Here is a 23,173-nt window from a genome sequence, read left to right as displayed (position 1 = left end):
GTTTTCCCTGCGTTTCCATAGACCTGAGCATGTTTCCTGGGTCCTATCAAAATATTGGCACATTGAAATGATGTCGGTTTTGCTAAAATGATGGACCCCATTATTTGATCCGGAGAGAGAATAGTTGGGGGCAGGTCCAATTTGGGTCAAAATGCCTGGATTACCACTTCAATTATGGAATGAAGATGTTTTCGGGTGTTTTGGTAACAACCTAGGGGTATTCTTAAACTACGAAAAATCCTTAGAGTCTGGAAATATGGCCTACACACACATTTTGGTTCATCTGGAGACAGGAGAGGGTTTGGTCAAAAGCCTAAGGCTACAATGGTGGGGTAACATCAGATTGCAGAAATTGGACTACGAAGGAGTCCCTTTTTGGTGTCGCAGATGTCATGAAGTTGGCCATACCTATAAGGACTATCCCCTACTAGCTAAAGAAAAATTGGGTGGAGATTCAACGGTCAGGGAAGATGGTCAGGGCATAGATTCTAATATGTTGAATCAGACGTCTCAAAAGCCATCAACTCGTAAAACAAAAGGACAAGAACAGGACAAAGTGAAGCACGCTTCCTCCTCTCACCCTCTGTCTCCAATTACCACCAGAGCTTGGGCATCTGCAACAACATCCACTTCGGGTACTTCTTTCTCCCTTCCTCCCCTTGATCCATATAGTATGCATGCTTCAGATGTATCTTGTCTATATCATCACTCTGGGTTCATTACTTTTGGTTGTGTTTTTAGTTCTATTACTTGTGCTCCGACCTCTATCCCTACTTACTACCCGACCCCCTCCCCCACAATCCCTTGTGCCTCCCTGGCCCCTGATAATGATAGAGGGGACGCCTCATTGAATCCAACTCCAACCATAACTACTTTCTAAGATCCTTATCCAAAAAATCTACTACCATGGGGCACGGAATTGGACAATCGTCCCCTCCTAAATTGAATAAACCTATCCGTGGAAGGTAGTCCTTCATTTCTAAGGCCATTCATAAGGAAAGCATGGATGTAGCAGAAGGTAGGCAGTTATCACTTGAAAGGGTTCTTAGAGAAAGAGGAAACTTGAATTTGGTGTCCCGATGAAGTGTATCTCATTTAACTGTAGGGGTCTAGCTAGCCCTGCCAAGAAACTAGCCTTTAGGAGGCTTTTAGACTTAGAAAAGGTTGATGTGGTTTTCTTACAAGAAACGCTCAGGAGTAGCTCACATATCTTCTCACTTCTGGAAGCCCTCAGACCTGGTTGGACCTTCCATGCATTAGATGTACAAGGAAGATCATGTGGCATAGCTATAGGTGTCGATGGAAGGACCATGAAGTTGTTAAATGTCTGGGGGAGGGGTGGAGTATTAATGGAAGATATATTCTCAGAAGATTTAGGGATGGAACTTCGTTTTATGAATATATATGGCCCCTGTCACAGGCGAGCAAAATTTTGGGAGGATATCATGAGATCCTCATTTTTGCAAGTGGACAATATCATTTTTGGAGGTGATCTAAATTTCTCTATTGGACACGTAGAGTTGTGGGGAAATCATGCCCATATCGATTCCCTCTCAGACTACTTTTTTCAATTACTGGAGGAAAACAACTTGATAGATATTCCTGTGTTGTGTTTACAACCAACTTGGAGAAATTAGAGAACAGGGGATGCTATGCTTGCTAGACGACTTGATAGATTTCTCATCAAGGAGGCCCTTATGGAAAAATTTGTGAAGGTTAGGAAATGGGTTGTCTCGGGAGGGATTTCAGATCACTCACATATACACCTTGAGATAGTTGGTGTATCCCCTAAACCAAAATACCCTTTTAAATTCAATTAGACATGGCTTCAAGATGAGGACTATTAGCACATTGTCAAAGATACATGGCAGGAGAATTCTATGTCCGAAGGACAGTCTATGGCCGCATATTTTACTGGGAAGCTTACCCTTCTAAGAAAGAATACAGTTTAATGGGAAAAGGAAAAGAAAAGGAAGGATGAAGAAGCTCTCAGACTCATAGAAGAATCTCTTGCTAGATTAGAAGATCCAGTTGGAGGAGGTTATGTATCCATGGAAGACAAAGAGAAAGTCATCAAACTCGAAGTTGATCGCCTTAGAATATTAAAAGATAGGGAAGAAAGTTAGAGACTCAAGAGTAGCGCCATCTGACTCCAAGCTGGATATGGGAATACAATTTTTTTCAACAATTTGCCAAAGGGCAGAAAGCTAACAATACAATTTGGTAATTGGAAATGGTGAGGGTTCATCTGTGCAATCCTTCAACAATATTTCCAATCTAGGTATATCACATTTTAAGCAATTATTCAAGTCTCCACAGGAGGCATCGCTTTCTGAAATCATTAAAATAGCTGGTCTATTCCCCAAATTTTTGGATGAGGAGGCAACAAAAGCACTGAATGCACCTGTGACTATGGGGGAACTAGAAGTTGTCCTCAAATGGTTCAAAAAAGACAAGATCCCAGGCTCAGATGGTTGGCCTGTGGAATTCTACCTGACATTCCTTGAACTACTTGGGCATGATCTCCTTAGGGTTATCCAGGAATGGCGAAATAATGGTAGGATGTATGACGCTTTCAATGCCACCTTTATTGCCTTGATTACCAAATATAATAACCCTATCTCTTTTAATGACTTTCAACCCATTTCTCTATGTAACTACATTTATAAGATCATTGCTAAAATCATTGCAAATCGCATTAAGCCTATCTTATCCCAACATATTTCACAAGAACAATTTGCCTTTTTAAATAACCGTCAGATCTATGAAGCCATTGGGATTGCACAGGAAGGTCTTCATTCACTAAAAATCAATAAGCTGAAGGGAATGATCTTTAAAATTGACCTCTATAAGGCTTTTGATAGAACCAGTTGGTTGTATCTCATGATGTTACTAACCCATTTTGGGTTTCCCCATGGTTTCATCTTATGGATCATGTGTTGTCTCTCATTTGTATCTTACAATATCCTTATTAATGGATCAACCTCAAACTTCTTTCATGCTGAGCATGGTTTAAGGCAAGGTTGCCCACTATCTCCCCTTCTCTTTCTCCTAGTCATGGAAGGTCTAAACAGATTAATCACCAAGGATAAGCTTCATGGGAGATTAAAAGGAATCAAAATTGTAGATAATGTCATTTTATCTCATTTTCTTTTTGTGGATGATTTACTTATATTTCTGAATGGGTCGGTCAACGACTTATTTTAATGTCATTCTCAATCTCTTTTGAAAGTATATAATAATGGTGAGAAATCAAGAGAAACCTCCCCTGACAACATTAGGATGTTCCCAATATGAAATTGACTATGCTATTCAGAGATTTCCATATAGAATTTTGGCATTTGATGAAGGCCTCAAATATCTTGGTTTTCGACTCAAGCCCAATACATATAAAATTGCAGATTGGACATGGTTGATGGCTAATATTGAAAGAAGAATTAACATATGGCATCATCGTTGGCTTTCTCATGTTGGGTGACTTGTTCTTATTAAATCAGTTTTGGAAGCTACTCCTATGTATTGGATGTTGCTGGCATGGATCCTTAAATGTTTATCTGAAATTCCACAATTATGCTACAGATTCCTCTAGCACGGAAGTAGGGAAGGTAGAAATTTTGCATGGGTAAGTTGGGAACATATTTCTCTGCCCAAGAAATGGGGTGGATGGGGGATGAAGAATCTCGGATGTTTCTCAAGAGCCCTGGTAGAAAAATTGGGCTGGAAGTGTTATGTGGAATTTTGCATCTACGGATAAACACAATTTCCCTAGGTGGGTAGCTACACCTAGAACAACAGATTTAAAGCACTTAACCTTTTTCTATAGAAGATAAATAAGACAAGGGACCTACTTGTTATCTTTCTCTTTCCCTTTGTCTCCTTTGTTTGGCACCTGTTTCTCCTTATTGAACTTAATTCGCTCAACAAGTACCTGCAATCATAAATAGAGGACAAAAACCAATCAAAGCAAGAGATCTATCTATTATAAGAAAATGGAATCGAAAGAATTTAAACATATAATCATCATACATAAGGACAAGAATATGGGAAAAGGTGTGAACAACTTTATTAAGTAGAAGGAAGAATTACAACCATGAAGTCTGATCCATTGTCACTCTTCCAGCTTGGGTTCCAACCAACATCACATAAAAATCACAACACTCCTGCAGCATAACAATACTTGCTTATAATCTCAAACCTCACACCAATAGTATTTCCTTACAAATTCTCAAAGTCCAGCCCCTGATCACTTATATGAGTGCTCAATTTATAGGAAAATGAAGGAGTTTTGGTCATAAATGAGGGTATTGAATGGCCTTCCAAACTTAGAGTTAGTTTCCATGGAGGAAGGGATGAGAGGATAGGAGGTTACTTAACTCTTTCCCTATCCAATTTCGAGCTCATAGGAGATGATAAGTGTGGGAATCTTCTAGAGGTCTCCAAAAGATAAGAATATTCCTAGAACCTTATGATGATTTCGCTCAATCTCGCCCAGCGCAGGTCAAAGTGGGCATAAGTGCTCTAGAAAGCACCCTGACATGGTCTACCTACACTGGAGCGCACTTACCCCTGACCAAGGTTGTGCTTGTCCCTCAAGGAGGCATTTCTGGAGGGCTTCAGGCCAAGACACTCTCAGGGAAGGAGGCATTCAAAGTGATGACTTGTCTAGGGCATGTAACAACTGAATTAGGGTTTGATGAGCCCTAATAGTACTGATCTGAATGATGGGAGTGATGTGCCCAAATGGATCTATAACAATTGACCCTTAAAGCATGAAGTCAAAAATAATAATGTCGAGTCATATGCTTTACGATGTGATGAGGAGGTTTCGAAGTGGATGGTGACCTACATCGATTACAATACATAATGTCATGATATTTTGATTTTTCTCTTGAATCGCTGAGGGAAGGCATACCCATGCTCAGCATATAAACTTTCATTACAAGTACATAGACAGTCATCTACAGATATAGACCCATGATCAGATAACCATCAATGTAAAGCCATTGTACGGATGATTTGGTACTTTCCTGAAATCACAGCCCGGATGGATGAAACTAAATCTTGGGTCCTCTATCTCATTCAATCGTTCACTGAAGTACGAGTCTCACCATGTGGATATGTGATATGAAGTCGAACATGGGAAGACACCGTCTAATTACCAGCCAATGATGTAAGCCATTAACAGACGCAAGAGAAATCACCGATAATGATAATGATCCTCAAGGTATTGCAGTACATTCTGCATGGTGTGAATGGATGTTTTGATGTCGAACACGATACAAAGTATTTCAGTCAAAGGCTAGTGATGTCAACGTATCGTTGGAAGTGAGAAACTTGCCATTGATGTATGCAAGCCTCAAGGTACTGGAAGGGTGTTTCTAAGTCAACTTCTTGGATAATGTGCTGATGTCGACAAGAAGCGACTCATCGCAGGAGGGCCTTTATTTATCCCACACCAACAACACGAAACAAGTGTAATGATTTTTGGAGACGGAATGTGACTGATGACACAAGGTTCAGGAATGGTGATCATGAAAATTAAGGTTTATGAGTATTGCAAAGGATGAATTTAACTGAGTGACTTCTCTTGAACATATTGGCAACACTGAATGAATTGGTAGGATTGACCCAAAACCAAAGTAATGGATGGTATGATAGACCAAGGTATGATGACCATCAAGTAGATAACCCAACCCATGTAGTCACAGTGATGAAGTGAAAGTGTCATGTTCAAGAGCGACCAGCTACCATAAAGCAGTTTACCCCTTTTCCCATTTTCCCCAGTCATTGTTAACCAGTACCTATTTATTTTTTATCCAGCTTGAGGAGGATAACATATGCTTGTTGTAAAATTCCACCCTTCAGGTGAATCCATTGCTATGTGATGTTTTAACGAGTTTAACGACAATGATAATTCGGTCCTTTTCATGTTTAGAGAGTTTGAAAAGGGAAAAAGAGAAAACTCCACAAGTTCTTTTTCGTAGATTTGTCTCTCAAGTCTGAAAAATCTAAAACAACACAAGAGAGAACCTATTGACCATGTTCGGTCAACGTATTCCTTTTTTGTAAATAATCTATCTCAATCTGGAAAAGGTTTAAACTTATACTAAGTAGATGTCATTTCCAATCCGTTAATGAGCTGAAAAGGACAAGTGCTCGACAATCTTTTCATATTTCGAGAGTCTGAAAAGAGCTTAAAGAGGACTCCAAGGGGGTTCCTTTTTCGATGTTTAACAGAGCTCGAAAAAGAGATAAAAGTATGCTCTGTGGTCAAAGTACAATTCACGATCATGCATGTCAAATTCTGTAAATCAGCTGTAAATCTGTTCAAAGCAACACCAAACGAATCAAACATACATGTTTCATTGGTAAAAATAGGTAAATACTAAAGTTTACTCATTTAATGATCATGAAATAAACATAAAAATAAGAATTTACCATGTTATTTTCACCATTTGATATTTACTATTCAGTTTGTGCTTTGACCCTGTTTTTTCCCTTGATCTTCAGCAACTGATTGCAAGAGATTATGTGGATCATTTCTCATGCCATCTAGACCAGGTAGGAGATCTACCCCTCCTCTTTCTTTTCATGTCATTCTTTTACAATTTCATGCAAGTTTTTAGGGTTTTCAGGGCCCCTGGGGTTAGAATATTTCGCCCTGGGATCAACGCAGGCTTCCATGTCAAAAAATGTGCTGGGGAGCACCTAGACAGAAGGTTAGCTGCACTACAGTGCACTGTCTCCTTGCCTGGGATGCGCTGAGCGAGTTTCACAAATTGATTTCACTTGTTTGGCCCAAAATTTCTCCAGTTTTTTGCATGAAATGGATCCTAACTAAGCTTATGGTTTGATTTCAGGATTTCATTGGATCAGAATGTCTATTACTTAGCAAGAAAGAGAGCATGAAGAAAAAGACATGGTTTCCCTAAATAATCGGGGTACAGTTGTGGCCCTCAAAAACTGTGGCTTGCTCAAATAATTCAGGTTGTCCGGGATGAAGCAACAATCAGAACTATTGCAGTTCCTAGTTCATGCATGGGATCCCACAGATCAGGTTTTTCACATAAGGGACAAAGTGGTCCCTATTATGATCGATGAACAGGGTTGTCGAGACATGGTACCCCCATATCTCTTTCAGGTTCTTCTCGTGGAGGGGAATTAGTGAGGGACTATGTTCGACAATTCTATCGGCCAGGTACATAGCCTAGCAAGGATGGAAAGATAATCATCAAATATATTCGAGATTTTCCCTTGAGAACAATCCTTTTCACCATTGCAAAGTTGAAGGACAGTGTGACACTCCATCTGGCAAATATATCATACATGCAATATGCGCTTGAGTGTCTTGACCAACTTTATTCAACTGGTGTGAGGCAGTACTTTGTTCATTGAAAGAGCAACTGACAAAGGTAAAGAGTGGTCAGACAAAGAAATTTAGCTATGTATCGCTCTTAATTTCTTTTACCTTAGAAATAATTCCATTGATGCAACCTCAGCATGTAACACTAGGTGTAGCTGGTCCTAAAGATCCACGGATGCAAAGGTGGGTCGAATTGATGGCTAGACATGCTGGTCAGTCATCGATTACATTTTCTACCTCATTCTTCAATTGGCTCGATTGACAACACATTGACATCGAGGAGCATCCATACGCAAGGATGGATTTTTGTGGAAATCCAGAGTTGAGTTTACCAATGGGCGCTCAATGGGGTGCTATAGGTAAATTGTTTCTGACCAAATGTTTTTGATTTTTAAGTTTCTACATGTTTTTGTGTTTTTATGTTTCCAAGACTAAACTAAAATCATTCTCATGCGTACAGATGTTGGTACTGTTCGACCTATGAGACACCACCAGGAGGCAGGTGGGCCAATGCAAAGAAATGTTGGGAGAGAAGTCCTCCAAGCTTTGGATTTGGCTGAGACACTAAAAGAGTTACAGGATCATGTAGAGGGATTAACCCTTGGTATTCTAGATGTCTGGATCGAGGAGTTACCTATGAGGCTACAACACCATACTATTGGTGTTCCTAGCCGTTGGATGCAGCTTTTGCGCATGATAGCTCAGGTTGTGACCTGTTATCATGAGCATCACTAGGTCTACTTAGGATGATTTTTTGTATGCATTTTGAGTTTTTAGGTCAAATGACCAAACATGTCTTGGACACAAATTTTGTAAAAACTTTTAAAACATCTATCTATTTTTACTTTCATAGTTTTTATATATATGGTTATGTGCAATCCTATTCAACTAATGATGTGAATTGAAAATTTACTTTTACATGTGTCGCAAATGTCTTTTTAACACATAGTTCGCTAATGAATCAGTTAATATGTTAAAGTTTCTGGAAATATGTTGATATTGAATGTACTCAAAATGTCTTTCCAAAAGACAAACTCTAAGGAACATACGAAGAATTGTTGGGTTTCAGATGGTATAAATGTTTGTTAGTTGTAGTACAATGAGTTGTGAGTCCAACCTAATGATGATTCGACGGATGCCAAGTGAAATGGAATCAGAGAGAAGTTCAATCAACTCACTTTACTCAGCGATATTTTTCATTGATCAATCGATACAAATCCCTTGAAAACTCACTAACTCGCCACTTGGAGCGAAAATGGCCCATGCTGCAAAAGATAGGTTATGCGTACTATGACTAGCACCATTGGCGTAACCAACAAATGGTTCCAAAGATTCTAAAATTTGCAACAAATGAAAAGCGGATTACTTAATCACATAAAAATTCTAAAAGACACACTGACACACACACATGCAATTAAATCATATATACAATGATTTTTACTACACTCAATTAAGCATAGTAATGTTTGAGATACAACCCGTTTCGGGGCTGCGACAATGGAATTCCATCATAATCCACCAACTCATAGGCACCTTTTGCCAAAACATGCTTGACAATATAAGGGCCCATCCATAGTGGTTCAAATTTTCCTGCTCCTAGTTTATCAGCTTCCTGATCATAAAGCAAGACCAAGTCTCCTTCTGAGAAAATGCGAGGCTTGACATTTCTGTCATATTGCACCTTGATTCGTTTCTTATGCACTTTGTTAGCCAACACAGCTTCACGATGGGTTTCATCTATATGGATGAGTTCTAAGAAACACTTTTATTCATTAGAAGTGTCGGGTAACAGGTCAATCGCGAGTTTGAGAGATGAAATTTCACATTGTATTACCAATATTGCCTCCAGATCATACACCAATTGAAAGGGTGTGAATCCAGTTGCTTTTCTCACTGAGGTTCGATATGCCCACAAAGCAATGTACAGGATTAAATGCTAGTTTCGTTTATGAACCCCTATCATTCTTTGAAGCATTTGCTTCAGGACTTTGTTGATGGCCTCAACTTGTCCATTAGCTTGCGGATAATAAGGAGTAGAACTATCATGTGAAAGTCCTAACTTAGCAGTTAACTCAGTCATCATGTGATTACAAAAATGCGACCCATGATCTATAACTATAGCCTGTGGTACACCAAACTGGGAAACCATGTGGTTGAAAAAGAAAAGTGCAGCCGAGTGAATGCCCCATTTGGTGAATGGTCCAACAACGATGACAGGATGCAATGGTGTAGGTGGTAATCTAGCTTTACAGTCATAGTTATGGAATGCATGACAACTTTTGATGGAAATAATGCAATATTTGAATATGGTAGGCCAGAAGTAACCAACACAGAGAATTCTCTGTGTGGTAGCATAACTAGATAAGTGTCCACCACAAGCACCTGAATGGAAATCATTCAAAACTTTCTTGGCTTCCTCATGAGTGAGGCACCTTCGTAAAATCGTATCAATACCATGACGGTAAAGAGTGTTGCCAACGATCAGATAATCTTTGGCTTGGTATCGGATACGTCGCTGTTGCGAGCAAGAGGTATCAGGCTAGAAAGTTTGGGTCTGGAGATAAATCAGTATATCTCCATACCACGGGTCAGATGACAAAATTAGGAATAAAGACTCATCCAGAATTGATGGTTCTGATGTTGAATCAATGGTATTCGAGGGAAGGTCACAAAGAAGCTCGGCAAAAACTAGAGATTTCTTTGATTTGGATTTGATGAATTCCAAATCAAATTCCTGCAAAATGACGATCCATTTTGAGTATTTTCCCCCCAGAAATTGACGTGACAACATATGTGTCACAGGGTTGCAATTGAAATGACAGTGGTCTTTTAGAGCAGGATATAGTGGTGAAATCTCTGCACAGCTTGAACAACAACCAGAACTAAATTTTCGATGTAAGAGTACTTAACTTCTGTATCATTGAGATTGCAACTCAAATAATATATCAGATGTTCAATCCCATCTTCTTCTTGGACTAAAACCATTCCAATGGTTGTATCTGCAGCGACGAGATACATGAAGTAGTTGTTTTGATAATTCGGGGAATACATTAATGAGGTTCTAATCAAGGTATCTTTAAGAGCATCAAAGGAAGCTTGTGCAACCTGATCCTAATGGAAGGGTATCCCCTTTTTCAAAATATGAGTAAATACCTTAGCCATTTTAGCATAATTGGGAATGAACCTCCTCAGAAAGCTAGCCTTCCCTTGAAGTCTCTGTAACTAAAGTAGATTGGAAGGTGGAGGAAAATCAAGAATCGCCTGAACCTTAAGTGGGTCGAGTCGAAATCCATCCTTAGACACTACAAAACCAAGAAAACGACCAGAACCAACACAAAACACACGTTTGTGTGGATTGAGTTGTATTTTATAGTGTCAGCACTGTAAAAATATAGGTCTCAAATGTTGCGGGTGATTAGTCCGCTTTCGTGAATGAGCAAGTAAATCATTAAGGTATGGTTGAACAATATGTTTGATGTCATGGAAGGCATAATTCATTTCCCTCCGAAAAGTTTCCCCTGCGTTCTTCAAACCAAAAGGGAGTTCCCTGTAAGCGACTATGCCCCATGGACAAATAAAAGTGGTTTTAGATTAGTCCTCTAGGCAGATATTGATATGATTATAGACGGGAAAACCATCCATAAATGAGAATATTTCACATCCGGCACATTCATCAATAATCTAGTCAATAAAGGGAGTGGGATAATTGTCTTTTGGACAAGCCCAATTAACATCCCTATAATCGACGCACACTCGTATTGTCCCTTGTTTCTTCATAATAGGAACAATATTGGAAACCCAATTAGTAAGAGGAACAAGGTATATGACACCAGCATTGAAAAGTTTTTTAACTTCTATTTTAATGGCAACAACCTTCTTTGGATGAACAGGATAGAGGCGCTATCACATTGGTTTAACATCAGGATACATTTTGATTTCATGTTCAACTATACTAGAGTCAACTCCTAGCATCTCCTCATATGACCATGCAAATATATCTCAGAATTCACGAAAGACAGCACGGTAAATATCAAGTTTTGATGGAGAACAATATTTGCCAACATGAATGTTTTCTACAATGTTAGGTTTGGTTGAAATATTGATAGAAATAGTTTCTTCGATATTTGACAAGTTTCACTCAGAATCTACTATATCTATGAAAACAAAATTCGAAAGGAAATCGAAAACTGAATGGTGATTAAGTTCATTTGAATAATATTCTATGTGATCTAGAAGATGGGGACGATGATGATAATCTTCCCATGGTTATCCTTCTGTCATCATTGATTGGATGATTCCTTCATCAGTAGAAAATATACGTGAAAAAGGATTGGAGGAAGTACCATATTCTAATGAACGATCTACCCATACAATTGACGAAAATGGATTTGGGTTCGCCACACAAGCCAGAAAGATTGATTGCTATGCAAGCTCAATAGGGCTAAGCGGCATGATTTCATTACTATTATCAACTTCAGAACTATTGGTAATCTTCCTTAAGTCAGATGAAGTGGAAGATATCATGTTACAAGTCTCAAATTTTGCCACTTCCGCCATGTTTGATGGTGGTGGTAGTGAAAAAGTACCTATTAGGGATGGATATTTGAAGAGACCTACACCAATGTTTTGAAGTGATAGCGGGGTCCGTGAACTAACAGAATGCTTCCAGTAGCCTGTGAACTAGAGGCAAAGAAGGTGAGTTGGTCGATAATTGTGATTCCACCCTTATGAGGAAATGCAATCGTGCAAAAGTATGTTGAAACCACAAAAACCATAACATAAACCCACAGTCTTCCTAGAAAATTGCTATAGTCAAGGGGTCCGTCAACAACCTCAACTTAAACAGTTATTATTTTGCCTCCTAGTTCGATTTTCAGATTAGTCAATATTCCACAAGTTGTATATGTGCGACCATCAAAAGCTTTTAACGTTGTTGGTGAACATGGCAAAGGCGGTGATCCAAGTGTTTTCCAGCAATTCATAGACATAATACAAGTAGATGCCCCCTCGTCAATAATGTTTCCGTGAATAAGTTTATTCAAGGCTTTTACTTGAATCAGGAATGCTAATTGTGCTGGTAACTATGGCGTATAACCCGCATGGTTGAAAACCACAAGATTGGAATCAGTTGGATCGATTCCACCAATTGTTGACAACAAAGCCTGCTTTTGGGAGGGACAATTCTGAAGCACCTCAATCGTTGAAATAGCTAAAGGTGACTAAGCCAAATCTTCTACTATGTTATAGTTTTGTGCAGCTCGAGCTCGAGGACTAAATGTTGATTTGTGTACAACTCCCTTAGGTGGTTTTATTGTTAACTCTGGTGCAATAGGTGATGGAATAGGATCAGATAAAGTCGAATTCGAAGGATTAGGTTGATCAACCTGGTTATTCAATGACGACAATTGATTTCCATAATGTTTACTTCGCGTTGACACCAAAATATAATTTTTCGGCTTAGAGGCGGATAACATAAGCACTTGGTAAGTGGAAGCATGGTTTGTAGCAACCATATGTGTCTCCGGGTTCGGAAAAGGATCAATCAACACTATATATGTATTAGAAGTCTTCAGAAGCTTTGAGACTTTGGAGTGGTGAGGAAAATCTCACGTAAAATGCTCATCGTTATAGATTAAACATGGGTAACGAGGTTTCCTAGTCGAAGGAGAGGAATAAGATGATTTCTCTTAAGGGGAATTATTTTGTTTCTTCTTGTTTTTCCCCTTCTTCTTGCTTCCTGGTTGCTTTTCATTCTTGCCTTTGTCAGATGACACGACATTGATTTTGGAAGCAAGAGTGTTATCAGATGCATTTGAAGTTTGATTGGAAATGGAAAGTGTTTGACCAGATGGTCTACCTGCTATTTGTGTGCTTGAAGAACCAATCACATTGTCATCGGCATGAGAGTCCTTACTAGATGGTGGAGGAAGAACGAAAGTTGGTTGGGGTGCATTCAAGATCTTATCATAAAGCATGCTAGACTATGTATAGATCAATTCCAAATATTGGGCATGAGCAATTACTTGCTCTTTAGTGACAACTCCACCTTTCTCCACATCCTCGATGATAGATGGCAGCAAGTATTTTATAAACCACTCAACTAAAAGCTGATCAAGAACATAAGTTTTAACCATTCGACGACGATGACACCACTCATGGATTGTTATATACCTAGGGGGGATAATATGGGGTACCAAGGGAGGTACCCAAGGTAATAATGTAATAATGGGATGGGACATAGTAATAAATAAGGTGGTTAACCCATATCATGTAAGGGACCACAAGTAGTTAGTAATAATGTAATGGGCCCATGGTATTAGTCGATGGTATGAGGGAACCATGGTAATGATCCATGGTATTGTATGTATGAGGCCTGTATAGAGGCTAGAGACTCCACGTGAGGATTGTGAAGGATTATTGTATGAACAACCGTATGGCTTGTGGAGTGTTCTCCTTCCTTAAGGAGTGAATGTATGGTGTTACCCTACCTTAAGGGTTTGATCAATAAAGAAGCATCTCTATCTATTTTGATCTTTTTATTCTTGGGTTTATTTATATTATCATATTTCTGGGTTAGATCCATAACATGGATATGATCAAAGATATGAGTAACTAGAAGTGGGTTAAAAACATGGTAAACAAGGTTGCAAAGTTATCAAAAGAAGCTCAAGGTAACTCAATGTACCACTTTGCAGCCAGACCAGTAAGCATTCTCTGGAAAAGACGTAGTCTAACAGAATCATCATTCAAGGAGTTTAATGAAAACCATAAATGAAAAGTCATGACATGGTTGGATGGGTATTCTCCAGGGTTTCCATTGAATTTCATAATATCAGAAGGTAACTAATGAGGAATCACCGACCACCAAGGTGCATAAAGAATTGGGTCATTAGTGAGCCGATTTAGATATGGTAACTCAAGTGTTGTAATGAAATGCAATTTTCTATTGAGGTAAGGTTGAGCATATCTAGGGTAAGATGGGATTGCTTGGGATATAGGCCTTTGCATACCAGCATAAGGCATCTGCTGTTAGTAACCTTGATATGGGTAAGTTTGTTGAGCAAATCTAGTGTAAGGTTGTTGTTGAGCACCAAGATACATTTGCTGTTGTCCAAACCCAACATAGGCTTGTTGACCAGGACCTAGGTAAACTTGTTGTTGATATTGGGGCTGCCAAGGCTGTTGAAGCAACTGTTGTTGTTGTTGATACAATAGTTGTTGATTTAACGGTTGTTGCCCACCAATGTAAGCTTGACCAGGTTGTGAATACACTAAACTAGTGTAAGTCTGAGTCATTCCAGTAAAAGGTAAACTAGCCTGAGGTTGTTGGACTCTAAGCACAAGTGGTTGTTGTAAAACTACCTGAGAAGGTTGAATATGTACACCTGAAACTTGGGGGTCTGAGGTTGAAGGACTAGCTTGCACAGGTTGAGATACAACAATCTGAGCTTGTGACTATGGTAAAGTTGTAACAACAGGTGTTGTAGGTATGGATGAGATAGATTGCATAGGTTGTGATGGATACACAAGCCTAGGTTGAATGGGCATTGTTGGCTGCCACTAACAGACATTCATTCCAGGCTGACCTAAAGACGATGGCATACCGACATATGGCTGTCCCACAGAAAATGGAGGATAAGGGGAGTGTGCATATTGTTCTCTGTATGCGGGTAGTCTAGTCTAAAGCAGATACATAGGATGGTAACCAGATGAACCAGCTTGATATTGACTCGATGGGTCCAGCTGTTCGGTATCCGTTAATGAGGAACTAGATAAAATTCTTGTAGTGGACATTGGTGAAGACAAAGGGCTAGAAGCAAATACTGATTGGGTTCCAGATAAAGATTGGTAACCCGATGGGACGGACGGAACACCATACAAGTGTGACTCAGGTGTCATGGTAAACATCGAAGAGGTTGTGATAGGAGATTCTGTCATAGCTGTAACAGATGATACAGTCTGGGATGTTGACTCTGCCATAGTCAAATGTCCAAATAAATTTCTTAACGAATCAATGGGTGTATGAAAGTAATCGAGGTAAAAAGGAGCATTAAAATGAGGAGTATGAGGATACAGATAAAGTCTAGTTCCAAAATGGAATGGTGCTGCGGGTGATTCTACCTCAGGTTCCTCTTTTATTGAAATCAAACCAGGTGGAAGAATTTTACCGTCAGGTCCGTAATAGATTTCCGGAATTTGTTCCTAAGGTAAAGAGGAAGCCTCGACAGTCACGGATGTTTGAGGATGTACCGGTTGATCTTCTTCCAGTAAGGTAACGACTTCTGATTGTTCAACCTCAAGATCCAAATGTTCTGGTAAAAGAACAGGTTCAGGTTGGGCTTCTTGAACAACTTCTGGTTCAGAAGTAACTTCTGATAGAAAAGTGATAGGTTCAAGATCAACTTCTGGGTGAACAGATTCAGGTTCAGAAATAATTTCTTGTTGAACAACTTCAGGTTGAGAATCAACTTGCTGTTGGACAACTTGGGTTACCGTTTCACTAGATTCAGTTCTAGTTTCCTCAGGTAATTGTGGATATTCCACTTCAATAACATATGTACCAGTAACTGTAGGAGTAACTGGGGTCATAGTACTCACTGGTATAGGTGTTTCTGGTAATTCAGATGAATAACCAGAAGTTTTTGAAGTATTGGATCCAGTCAAATGAGATCGCTTCGACTGGATAGGTGTAGCTTCGGGTGGTAAAGGCAATTTACTCGCTTCTCTTTGCGAACGATGGGGTAAGGGTTGATTTTCCTCCATGATTGCTGATTGATTTTATTACAAAAAGAAATAAATAAAAAGGGGTAAGCTAGGAAAAAAGGTTTACCAAGCAACTGTCAACTGCAGAATACCTCCCAGTGAACCGAGAAGTACAGGCAATTAATCTCCCCGAATGTTGTGTTCGGTGTATCACAGTGTACAAGGCAGCTGACTCGGTTACAAGGAGGCCTAATCTATATTACCAGTGTCTAATGCGAAACCAATGATTCTATCTGGGTGCTCCCTAGTGGAGTCGCTCGTTTGTCATGTGGAATTTTGCATCTATGGATAAACATAATTTCCCTAAGTGGGTAGCTACACCTAGAACAACAGATTTAAGGCGCTTAACCTTTTTCTATAGAAGATAAATAAGACAAGGGACCTACTTCTTATCTTTCACTTTCCCTTTGTCTCCTTTGTTTGGCTCTTGTCGCTCCTTCTCGAACTTAATGCGCTCGACAAGTACCTGCAATCATAAACAGAGGACAAAAACCAATCAAAGCAAGAGATCTATCTACTATAATAAAATGGAATCGAAATCATTTACATATAATCATCATACATAAAGACAAGAATATGGGAAAAGGTGTAAACAACTTTATTAAGTAGAAGGAAGAATTACTACCATGAAGTCTGATACATTGTCACTCTTCCAGCTTGGGTTCCAACCAACATCACATCAAAATCAAAACACTCCGACAACATAACAATACTTTCTTATAATCTCAAACCTCACACCAACAGTATTTCCTTACAAATTATCAAAGTCCAACCCCTAATCACTTAGATGAGTGCTCAATTTATAGGAAAATGGAGGAGGTTTGGTCATAAATGAGGGTATTGAATGGCCTTCCAAACTTAGAGTTAGTTTCCATGGAGGAAGGGATGAGAGGATAGGAGGTTACTTAACTCATTCCCTATCCAATTTCGAGCTCATAGGAGATGATAAGTGTGGGAATCTTCTAGATGTCTCCAGAAGATAAGAATATTCCCAGAACCCTATGATGATTTCACTCAATCTAGCCCAGTGCAGGTCAAAGTAGGCCTAAGTTCTCTGGAAATCACCTTGACATGGGCCTACATACACTGAAGTGCACTTACCCCTAAACAAGGTTGTGCTGGTCCCTCAAGGAGGCATTTTTGGAGGGCTTTAGGCCAAGAAACTCTCAGGGAAGGAGGCATTCAAAGTGATGACTTGTCTAGGGCATGTAGCAACTGAATTAGGGTTTGATGAGCCCTAATAGTACTGATCTAAATGATGGGAGTGATGTGCCCAAATGGATCTGTAATAGGAAGATCCTTACCGCTTCTAGTCTATGGACCAAGGTGGTTATTAGGAAATATATCAATCCGAAGAACATATTAGATTGGATGCCCAATTGGAATAGAAATGTTATCTCCACCATGTAACGATTTGTTACATATATTCGATCAGGCCTTGCCTAGAAAGTGGGGTCAAGAGTCAAGGTTCACATCAGCTTGGACATCTGGTCAGGGAGTGAGAACACACACATTCTCTCACATTATCTCATCTGATTCATGGAGTCAGCTGATATTAGGATTCTAAATCAAGTTGCCGATCTTGACAACTTGACTATCTTTGCATAGGCTTGGAAATCTGCAAAGAAAATTCAGATTTAGCTTCTATGGCATCAGGAGTGGTCTAACTTCACCAATGCATTATTTAAAGCTCATATAAGGATACAAGATCGAGATGATGAACTCTCTTAGGTAATTTCCAAATTGGGCACCTACTCTACTAAAGACGGCTATCCTTACATTTTTACTAATCATGAGCCCCAGAATAATGTTTGGTGGTGGCACTTGCTTTGGAAATTAAAGCCCCATCAAAGGCAAAGCTTCTCATGTGGTGTTTACTTCGTAAGAAAGCCCCTATAGAAGACAATTTTTAGCAGCATTCCTTTCAGGGCCTCATATGGTGTGTCCTCTATAAGAATGATGTAGAATCCATTGATCATCTATTTATTCAATGCCCCTCAACAATTGATCTATGTCATCTGATATATCAATCATTGGATATCAATTTGAGGTGGTTGGGAGAATCAATCCAAGCCGCCTGGGAAGCTTGGCGGAATCACACACACCCAACTAAAATCTGCAATCTCCCTCTATTGGTTTGATGGTTTATTCGATAGGAAGGAAAAAATATATATTTCAAGGTTCATCTCCTAATTGGACTTATCCATCCCTCAATCACTTCTCTCTACAATTTGTTGCCAGATGATGATCCTCGACATCAACATAGGACTATTGTGGCTGATACCATAGATAAATCTATTCCATGGGCTTACTTCGATGGTTCAGCACAACTGAATGGTTGCAGTGGTGGCGCTGTCTTATATTTAAATGATGATCATTATTATAAAATGAAGATTGGATTAGGGAGAGGCACAAATAATTTTTCCAAACTTAACAACCTTCCACATCTTCTGATTTATGCCCTTGAGAAAGATATCCATCACCTCCAGATATTTGGTGATTCAAAAATTGTTATAAACTAGTTCAATATGCACGCTGAATGCCACGTGCACACACTCAGGAATTTATTGGATGAAGTTCTGTCATTAAAATCTTGTTTTGATTATATCTCTGTTCGACATATTTACACGGAAAGGAATCAACTTTCCAACAACCTTTCCAAGGAGGCAGCGCAACAACCTTGTGGTTATTGGATGATACAGGAAAATAATGGTCACGACTTTTATCCGTATTTTCACAAGCCATTTATAGAGCAGCATCCGTAGGGGGCAGCAATGCCCTGACTTTTGCAGATTGTCACTGGACCTTTACATTGATCTTATGTCTCTTTTTTGTATTGATAATAGATATTATATACTTTTTGTTATCTATACTATAATCATATCAACTACAATTTTGTACAATCCTTATCATACTTTTTCAATATGTAGAAGGACCACCAGTTTTTGGCATATGCTCTTGCAGCAACATCTACAATATGTAATTTTCAATATTTCACATAATGAAAGTTACGGTTTTTCCTTGGGATTTTTTTCTTCGATTATTTAATGGAAAGAGGAGAATCCTATAAATATTTTTCCTCTTGTTTTTGTTTATAATACTCCACGAGCAAGGTGTTTGTTTCAAGGTTACTGTGTTACCTATCCATTTGAAGTGTAATAATCTCGATTCCCTTATCTATATCTACACACACACACACACACAATCTTTAAAGTCATTATTGAAATATATCATTCTAGTTCTTCACTTTTCAATACCTTTTGCTATTATATAAGTGCATAGGCTTTGGTTTCATACAATAACAATTTATCAATGGGATACCATCTTCCAAATAAACTGTAAGTTAATCCTGTAAAAGTATTTATGGATTTTATAGGAGAAATTCTCTCGGTATAACATTAATTATTTATGTTTCATATTTTCGGCGTAACTTCTAATAACAAAAGTTAGTCAAAATTGAACAACAACTTCATAATGAAAAATTTTATTGTTTGAATATTAAAATATCTTGTTTTTTGTTTCTCAAGAAGTTGTTTCTCCATAATAAGAGATAGTAAATTTTCCTTCGATTTTTCCAAGGCAACCAACCTTGTGAATTTGTGCTCGTCTTCCTCAATTTAGACATGAATTCGTAACTTCTATAAATACAAATATTTAGTCTTGACTCAATTGTTCAAAGAATCCTTTACCAAATTTTCTTCCAGTTCTTTTGTTTAAGTTTATCTATTTATACGAGAGGAAATTCAACACTTTCAAACTTTGGAAAGTGAACTCTTAGGCCTACATGCCTACTATACTATTCTAAGTCACTATATTGGAAAATAGTTTTCTATTTTCAATTACACATGGACTGTTAGGTCCCTATAATACTAGTGTATTCCCTTATTATTATTGTCATTGTAGCCCCTTATTATTATTTTTATGCACATGTTTTCCCCATATTGTTATTATTGTGCTCCATAGAAGCCCACTATTGTTATTTTTGTGCCCTTACATTATTATTGTTATGTCGGCTCTAATTATATTGTGACCCCTCAGACTCCTATATATAGAAAGGAGATTTTTTCATTTGAATCATCCATGTTCATTTGTGTAATGTAAAGGAGGTTTCCCCCTCTAAGAGGCTGATTTTAAAGTCTTTGACAAATATTTTCTTCTATTTTGTGAGCTGGTTGCATAACATTTGGTATAAGAGCTTTGGATTCTAGGGTTTCGTTGCTCCAAACAGGTCATCGTGGAATTTGCACTATAAATTTTTTTATACGACATTTCAGAAGCTGAAATTAAAATCCATTTGAGCTGACATTTTGATGAGCCTCGGGTTTGAATTTCAGATCTTGTTTTACTATATATTCGGAGATATGGTAAAAAAAAATTAGGGTTTTGCAAGCTCCCGAATTACATCCCAAACAAGCGACCTTGGGAAAATCGTCATAACTTTATATTTCAGCATCATATTGAAATTTTGTAAGAAGTTACAGAAATAGGATGGACTATAGTTTTCTGTGTAACATTTTCAAGTTTGAAGGTCGAAACAATGATACGTGGCATGTCATACAAGTTCGTTCTACTGAACTAGTCTATAATCAGGTCATCGTGGAATATTTGGCATAACTATTTCTTGAAGAATCCAATATTGATCAGAATTGTGGGGTTAGAAAGAGGACTCAGAGGGCTACCACAATACACAATTTCTATATTTCGAAATCCGAAATTATAGAGATAAAGTAGATTCAATATCAAACTCCTACGAAGCGAAAAAATGTGTGTAGTCTTTTTAAAAATTTGCATAAGTTTGGTTTGAAAATTTAGTTTGAAGTGATTCAAAGGGCATAGTGAACCATAATTATTATTAATTGATGCCCTAAAGAAAGAAAATTGAAATACCTAGTAAGAAACCTGAAATATCTACCATGAATCATGAAGAAGATGAAGAAATGCAACATGATATATCAAAATTACGAGACCAAGTGCAACAAATTTCACTCTCACAAAAGTAATAGAATCTAAGATGGATGGTTTAAATAAAGGCATAATTGATGGCATGGAAGTTAATATGGATGGTTTAGAAGAAAAACTGAAAGGAAACATTGAATATTTGAAGAAATACATGGAAGGTTTGAAAGGAGGTTTGGCCAAGTTGCTACAAGAAATGCTTCCTAATGGCGAAAAGGTGGTAAAGGAAACTCATGATGAGAAAAAAAGAAATGTTAATCATGATTTCATAGAATCTAACATTGGATTGAAGACTCACCATGTTCCAAATATCGATATGAGGAAGTTTGATTGATCGAAGTGGATCTCTAGATACCAGTGGCATGGTAAAAGGCTCAAAATTCAAAGTGGTAGAAAGTTGATGAACTTGACACTAGATCGAAGTGCTCGTTACCCTGATTCCAACGGTGTGAACAACACTCCAATCCGAGTCTGTATGAGGAAGATAGAGGTAGTCAAAGTTTAAAGTTGACTTGCACATGTGACAAGCTTAAGGAGGGTGCAATTTGGCAGAAACCCAACGCCATAATCCGACGGGTTTTCCGCGAAAATCTGTAGGATGATTAATTCATCCAATAACCCTAAGGTTTGAGAAATTTTCTAATAAGGGTTAAAATTTTAAAAAAGGGGTAGCAAGCCATGACCCCCGTCGCCCTCGGTGGAGCCCACAACTTTTTATATTAAAAAAGAGGGGCGGGCGGCCATGACCCCGCTGCCCTAGAACCACAACAAATTTCATATTAAAAAGGGGTAGGAGGCCATGACCCCACCACCCCCGGAACCACCGTAACACACACACACACACACATATTTAAATTATGGTGTTGGGGGGCGAGTTGTTAACCCCGTCGCCCCTCCACGCCATTCAAACAATGTAATACCCAACGGAGAGTGGGGGGATGGGCCACCACCTGGTGGACCCACCGCCCGGTACAACCATTACAACGGATATGTGATAAAATTGGAGGGGTGGGATTTGACCCCCCGACCCCCCTCAACTAACACGCCTTTCTTACCATTGCACCAACGGACTCTATTGGGAGGTCCCCCGACCACATTTTATTTAATAACTTATGTGTTGTGTGATCGGGGGCGAGTGAAATTATTTCAAGACTATTATTTTATTGCAGAAGGGTGGAACCTTGAGTAGTCTGTGGCAGGGGGTGGAACCTTACTTGAGCACATTTTTTAGAGGGTCAATTTTGGTCCAGTGTCAGAATTGGGTGAGTTTTATATCGATTTTGCACCTCTCAGCGACAGGAACTCAATGGTGATGTCAATTTCTACAAAAAATATCTCCATTTTTTGGCCATTTCCCAGATTGAGGTATAAGGCTCCTTATGTAAACGTTGATTGTACTTCTTTCTCTTTTATGCCACTTAATGAATGAAGGCCTCCCCGTTGATCGAGTAGGGCCCAGAGATGTAGTCCAAATTGGACAAACTCCGTTATCAAGTATCTTGTCTTATTTTCATGCCTTTATGTGTTTCCTCTCTTCTTTCATGTGCACATAAAGTTTCTCTGGTTAAGCTGCAAATTTGTTCATGTAATTCTTTAATACATCTATAAGAAAAAGATCTTGGATCAAGTGGTATCAGAGTAGGTCTTTGTAGATGTGAATTGCATGTTTGTATGCTAATAAGAAACAGGCTCTGAAGAGGGGAAGGGAAACTAAAGTCTTTCGATCCTGAAGCGAGGTGTGCACATCGAAGGAGAAACATGGAAAATGACGAGGCTTATTATGAGGAGGATTGCAATTACCGCAAAGCCTTCTATACAATGGTAGAAAAGGTCGATCAATTATTCTCAAGGCTGGAGAAAGCAGAAGAGAGAAAGCCATAAGAACAAGGTTTGGTACATGGAAATGGTGGAGAAGAACCCCCTCCTTCCCCTTCCACGAATGAAATTTCTTCTTCCTCTCATCACCATCATCATAGGAATTCAAGGGATGCATCTAAGAAACATTTCTTTAAATTAGATGTCAAATTTGATCTTCCCATGTATAATGGTGAAAGTAATGCAGAAAAGCTTAGTAACTGGATTAGATAGATT

The sequence above is a fragment of the Pinus tabuliformis genome, chromosome 4_2 (assembly GCF_031772625.1).
Source record: "Pinus tabuliformis cultivar Carrire ecotype Pingquan chromosome 4_2, CPIR1, whole genome shotgun sequence".
NCBI classification, from domain to species: domain Eukaryota; kingdom Viridiplantae; phylum Streptophyta; class Pinopsida; order Pinales; family Pinaceae; genus Pinus; species Pinus tabuliformis.
The sequence above is the reverse complement of the archived record's forward strand: the minus strand, read 5'-3'. Positions refer to the sequence as shown.